A 7,115-nucleotide genomic window follows, 5' to 3' on the forward strand; every position below is an offset into this window, starting at 1 on the left:
TATGTTCTACTTTATGTTAGAATTATTTATCTTTACTGAACTTATAGCCCATTGATGTTAATCCATGATTTCAGAAAAAGGAAAGGGACACAAGGAAGAAAAATCAAGTATCTATTTTATTTTTTATAATATTATGTGATATTTATCATTTTTGATATTGCATGTAAATTCCATACATTTGATGTAAATTTAAGATATTGTATGTAAATTCTATACATATGATGTAAATTAAAGATAGTAAGCATCTATAAATTTTATTTTGGAAGATACATTAGAAGCTCTGTAATAGATTTGATGATTTAATTATGAATGTTTTCAATTCAATTCTTATGATGGTTTATTTAGATAATGATAAGTTTTATTCAGAATATTTGGACGATAAGTCAAACTATTTAACTCATCTAAACCTGGTTAGTAAAGCAAGATTGATGAAGTGAGAATTTTGTCTGTTCATAATATTAGTTTCTATTACACCTCATGGTGGCTTAGAAGGGGGCGAAAATGGGGCGTGACATAATCTCTTTGAGGTTTTGCTTCGAGAAAAGCCTTTTGTTTAGGATCTTCTTTCCCTGAGTTTGCGTTGCTGAATAAAAGGATATGAAAGGTAAACAAGTTCAAAGTTGCAGATTTGTTTTCAAGCAGCAACTTTGTTAAGGGAGTGGCCCAAGGTAAACTAATTGCTTTGTACCCGCATTTTCAAAAGTTGCTTTGTATATGTTCTACTTAACATTGTGTGTGGGCTCCGAAAATTCGGCCCCGGCCTCCCCGCCGCGCTTTTCTTTTTTTATTCGGCGAGGGGAGTTTTAACGGATAAGTTCCGGGGTAAATTTTGGAAGGCATATGAATTTGTAGATAAGACATTACCCAGAGATTTCGCCCTCATTTTGTGAGGACTTTATGATCTGAGTTCTGGTTTCCTATAGGCGCAAGCCCCTATAGTTAATTACCCCTCCCGATCACGAGAGAGAACTTTCGATTAAGGCTAGTCGTCAATCAGATACGTTGTATCCATAGATACGTAGTACCAGGCATATAGTAGCAGCAATGGACATTGGGATTGGAAGGATTGGATTTGAGAATTGAAGAATTGGGTTTTTGGATTTTGGGTTGGAAGATTTGATATTTAAAATAAAAATTGCACCATCTTGCACTTAAAGCGGATGGTGGGGGAATGGATGATGGACCCGATCAAGATCCCATGGTTTCATCGTCCCGGGCCATCGTGGTCCCTGGTCTACTTAGTCAGAGGAGGTAGTCGACCCAACCTGACAGAAGGATCCTTGTCGGCAGCCATGGGTTGCTTCGTCCAAGGGGACCTTGTAGACTGGGGGTGAATGTTTATCTAAGGGGACAAATTTGAATCCACCTTAGCTGACAGAGGGCTTCGTGCCCTATCGATCATATCCTATTGATTCATATCTCAAGGATTTGATGCCAATAAGGAGCGTATTGGCTCTGGCCATAATCGGTATTTCGTGGTGCCATTTGGCGGCAAAACCACTTGGTTCAGAGGGCCCCGGGTCGTCATAATCGTTTATCCTGCGGTGCCATTTGGCGGCAAACCGCCGGTTAGAGGACACGTACCATGTCCTTACTGGCAGGAGATTGTTTGAGAATGGATCCTAGTGATATTTTCGACTAGGCATTTGGCTCTTTGTAAGCAGAAGTAGATTTTGATTTGTCTACCCCGGCAAACTGTTGCAGATGGTGGATGGATTTTACTTTAAGTGTTTTAGGGATAATTTCAATTTTAAATATTTGAGATTTTGAGATTTGTGGAGTTTGGATTTTGAATGAACTTTTGGGGAGGCATTTGAAAATGCCTGAAATTAACCCCTCCGGTTGAGATAAACATTCAACACAGCCATCATCGGGGTGTTCGGGGTCATTTCCATTTTAGTTGATCGAACCCTGTCAACTCGACCAAACTGTTGTTCGAGGATCGAATTTCTTATAGGCTTTGTGCCTTTGTTCATGAATTTTCTTTATTGGAGGCCTTGAAGGCCGAATATGAATGTATAAGATAAATATTCTGATCGACTTCGTGACCGCATATTTATCTGATATCTCGAACCCTGTCTACTCCTATTTATCTACTTAGGAGGATCGGGTTTCATAGGCTTCATGCCTTTTATTTAGTGAATTCTTTTGATTGTAAGTCTTGAAAGCCTAATATGAATGTATTGAAACAAATACATTGGTCTCCACAAACGTGTATTCGTTTAAAGGTTCGAACCCTGTCAACTTCTATTGGTCCGTATAGAAGGATCAAGTTCGAACTAGAATTCACTTATCGACTCGTGCAGCATCCCTAGGCGTCACGTATGTACCAATAACACGCTCGCCGGGGCCCATGCGGGTGATTTTTATATTGATTTAAACGTACCCCATTGTGTACCTATGTGTATACAAACTATAGTGCAGGTGCAGAGGTACTTTGAAATATTTTGTAAACGCCTTCTGCCCGCTTGCATGGATATTGCGGGTCCGGTGGTGTGGCGTTGTAGGCAGTAGGCGCCTTTTGTCTGCTTGTATCAGTGTTGTAGATCCGATGGCGTGCTAGTCTTGATATTGACTCCCCCCTTTCTCATTCACCAGGGATATTCTTCTGGACTTTAAAGTTCGTTGATTTGAAGAGAACTCCCTTTGAGGTCGTCAGTGTAGTGGACTTATTATTTCCGGTGTTTGTGGGCACCAGAACTGTTTTCTTTTTAAATATAGGACTAAGAAGGGGCTTGGGAACACCAGGAAGTTTGGTTCTAATTTGTTCAAACTTCCTTTTTGATTCTGTCAGGGAGTGTACTTTTCCGTACATCGAGTTGCCCTTGTACCCGACATACTTGGAGATCTTGGTTATCATTGTTGTAGGTAATATCCATACTTGTGTCCACAGTGATTCATTATACTTACATACACTGTTGTTATCCACAAGTATCCATTTGCAGGGAACCGCTGTATTCACTACGATCTCCTGGAAGTGTTTGTAGAAGAGTCATTGTTGCCTATATCGTATCCACCTTTCACCATTCTCAGGTGGTTTGATTATACTTGTTTGACCTCGTAGGGATCGTCGTGGGAGATACTTGACTTGTGCCCACAGTGGTTCGATAGTGCTTACGATATGCCCACTGTTATTATCCACAAGCGGCTCGTATTTGTTTGTAAGGATCCGTTGTGTTTGCTACGAGCTCCTAGGAATGTTCGTAGGAGACCCTCGTTTCTTGCATCACATCCACCTTTCACCAATCTCAGGTGGTAGACGATTACACTTGCTTGTAGGGGCAGATCTTTGATTGCTAGTCTCCAGTATTGCCATCTCAATCAACAGGCATTAATAGGGATTGTCGTAGGAGATTCCAATAGTGCATGTAGGAGGGACACCCATGCGTTTTACTCTTGCAGGTACGATGCACCCGATCTTGTAGAGACTGTTGTAAGAGTCCCCTATATTCTTTACTCGTATGCATTGAGATATTATAGTTTGAGTTTGCTCGTATCTTGATTCGTCGTATGTCTTGTAGGAGAGCGGGGCACTCATTACAATCAAATAATATTGATTGTGCAAAGTGTGTATTTTCTTTGGATTCTTCAAATGCACCTTCTTTGTTAGCTCGTTGTATGTTGGATTCTCTTGTTGCTCGTAGATGAGCCTCATTGCATGTGACAAGTCCTTTGTTGTTCGAGATTAGTTTTGGGTCTGGTGTAACGTAAGTTTGTATTACAAGTTTGGCAGCAAATCCCTTGCATATTCGTTTGAGTGCACTGAGGGCTTGATTCAAATCAAGTTTTGAGTGTATATTACAAGTTCAAATTGATTGTCCGAAGGGTCTCTGAAGTCCTTACAAGTGCAATTGCTTGTTTCGTATTGATTTTGATTTTGACTCCAGTTTGGTTTATTTTATTTGAATTTGAACCTTAGAAATCATTTAAGTTTTGGCTCAGGTCCTCTGCTTATTTTAGTTCAAGTTTCAGTGCATTTTTGTTCGAGTACAGGTCTCTATATTGTTGTCTGGCAGAAGGTCTTTAAATTGTTCAGGCTTGTACATTTCAGTGAAAATTCGGCAGCCGACCCATTTCCCGCCGTTTGGGGGAAAATAGGGGAGCTGGGCTTCCACACGCTATCTGATGCGTGTATGGTAGGTGTCCTTAGACACCGCGGCCGTAGTATATTTTCATCCACCATGCTACACGAGGCGGCATAGGTGGTTCCCCGTTCCGCTGCAACGTAGAGGACGGGTTTAGAAATCATATCCTTTGCGTAGCAATCGTCGGCGGTGTCGGTGTCGGGTCGAGGACAGTCCCACACGCTACAAAGCGTTTTATAGGGCTTAACTCGCCTCGTCGCACATGTCGCACCGGATTCCATCCCACCGTGCACAATAGCGCGTATAGGGGGTCCACCGGCGCGTCAAGCGCGTCGAGGGCGGGGTTTAAGTAGAAATATTATACCTTACGCCCGGCGAGGGAGTTGTCGGCGACTGTCAGCGGTGAAGGGCACGGAAGCCGAAGCATGAGTTGATTTTTTTGTGAATATGATATTAATATTAATTAATTAAAATTAATTAAGAATTATTTTTAATTAATTATAATTAATTATTCTTAATTAATATAATTAATTAATGTTTTTAAAATTAATTAAAATCATTAATTACAATTAATTTATAATTATTATAATTAATTAATATTAATTAATTATATATTAATATTAATTATTTTTAATAATAATAATTAATAAAAATTAATTAATGATAATTAATTTTATAATGATAAATTAATTAAAATTAATTCTAATTAAAATTTATTATAATTAATTAAATTAATTATAATAATTTAATTAAAATTAAACATAATTAATTATAATAATTATAATTAATTAAAAATAAATAACTGTAATTAATTAAAATTAATTAAAATAATTACAATTAAAAAAAATAATTAATTAAAATAAATCATATCTCTCCCTGCCCTCTCTCAGTTCGGTGGCTTCACGGGATTTGGCCAGAGTAGCGCGTGAAGGGTAGAAAGTTACCTTCATAGCACGGGCTCCCGTCGTTGCCTCCGATCAAAATGCAGTAACTTCTGATCGACGGGAAGGGCAAGCCGTCGAAGGTGCGAAGTTGACCAGTACCGAAGGAGATGCCAAAGGGAGAAAGTTAACTTCACAGAGAGCGAGCTCCCTTGTGGCTTCCGATCAAAATGTCTCAACTTCCGATCCAACGGGAGAGAAACACCGTCGGGGGGACGAAGTCGAGCAGCAACAAGGAAGCCGGAGAAGCACACGAATGAGAGTAAGTTATCTTCCCAGCAAGCGAGCTCTTGATTGTTGCTTCCGTTCGAAATGGTCGTAACTTCCGATCCGTCAAGGGGCGCGGCCCGAACAGCACGAAGGAGCCGAAGAAGTGACGCCTGCAATCTCTACACCTCCTGTAAAGAAACGAAGCCGAACACGCAAGCGAGCGAGCTCCCTTCGTTGCTTCCGATCGAATGTCGTGGCTTCCAATACAACCTCACAGCTTGCGGCTCTCGTTGTTGTTCCCGACCGAAATGTCGTAACTTTCGGTCGGCTGGAAGGGAAAGTCGTCGGACTAGCGAAGTCGGGCGAGGGAGCGGAGAGAAAGAGAGCAGAGCGAGAGCGAGAGTCGTCCCGAGCGCCTCGTTTCCTCATCATTTAACGACGAGCAGCGACGTGCAAAAGTATGGCGAGATGAGACGTCGTCATGTGAAGAGCGGCGCTAAATCGTGCGTAGGTCGTGACGTCGTGCTGAATTCGGCGCCGGACAGGTACTTAATTAATTTTTTTTTTATACAATTACGGTTCAACATTGTGTCAATCAAACAGTTCCTAATAGTGAGGAATCCCCTAGGCAGTATTACAGTGAGATAAATGCAAGAGGAAATCCTGTATCCAAAACCATCTCTACACGATCTCAATTTCATAATTGATCTAATTATATTTTATAATTTTTTCTTAAATTTTCACGATTTCTCATCAATGTTTTATTATTTAGGAACTGCATCATTTAAAAGTTATATTCTGATCTATATGATCCAAGATAATTTGATGAAATTTATGTATTTATCTTGGGTCTTTTAATTTTATGGTAATCTCTTTCAACTAAATATCGATTGAATAACTAAAAAAAGCCCTGCACAATTAGCCAAAGTCAAATAGATCCATTGATTCCACATTTATGCTCTCAGTCAGCTGCATTAGTATGTTGATCATTCATATCGATTGTAACTGCCCCAAGATGATTGAACCCTACTTAAATTTTCATCTCTCCATCTCATTAATCATGTAGATTCTTTGGGGTTCAATCATTTTCGAATTTTTTTAAAATTTTATTTAGATTATGCTTACGAAAATCAAAATTTCCTGCATTTACATGGAAAACACATGTTTGAATGTTTATAATCATCTTTCTGTGCTTAAAAGGAAAAAAAACTGTGACACAAATGTAATTCTAGATTGAATCTGAATTTTTTTTAATTTTTTAAGGCATTTCATGTATTTTTTTTCATACAACAACAACAAGAACAACATCAAGCCTTTATGCCACTACGCGGGGTCGGCTACATGAATCCTTTTTCTCCATTTTGTCCTATTAAAAGTGAAATTCTCATTTAAATCTAATAGAGAAAGATCATTTCTAATAATTTCTAATAAAGTATTTTTTTCATGAATATCTTATATTCAAACCGGATGTTTTGTTTCATGGATTCTGATCAGAAATTGATGCAGACAATTTTATTATTTTCTCGATGTGAGTCTCCTTCATATCTCAATGAAGACAATCAAACTGTTAATTTAACTAATGTGTAGCAGTTTTTGTTTATTGTAACTTCAATCAAATTTTGATTGTATTATTACTTGATGTCTAGCATTTGCCATATAATTTTAGGATTTTTTTGCTTATTGCCATATTGTTGGCAGTTAACAACAGTTTTTATAATTACTCGTATATAATCTTATTTGTATGACTAGGATACAATGCATCAGGTCAAATAGATTCCATCCTGTGTCCGAGTTCAGTCTCTGTTGTTTGACTCCATTATTACTGGAATTATAACTGACATGAATTACGAGAACTTAACCAAAAAACGAGCCATCTTTT

This window comes from Dendrobium catenatum, unplaced genomic scaffold, assembly GCF_001605985.2.
Source record: "Dendrobium catenatum unplaced genomic scaffold, ASM160598v2 fragScaff_scaffold_1586, whole genome shotgun sequence".
NCBI classification, from domain to species: Eukaryota; Viridiplantae; Streptophyta; class Magnoliopsida; order Asparagales; family Orchidaceae; genus Dendrobium; species Dendrobium catenatum.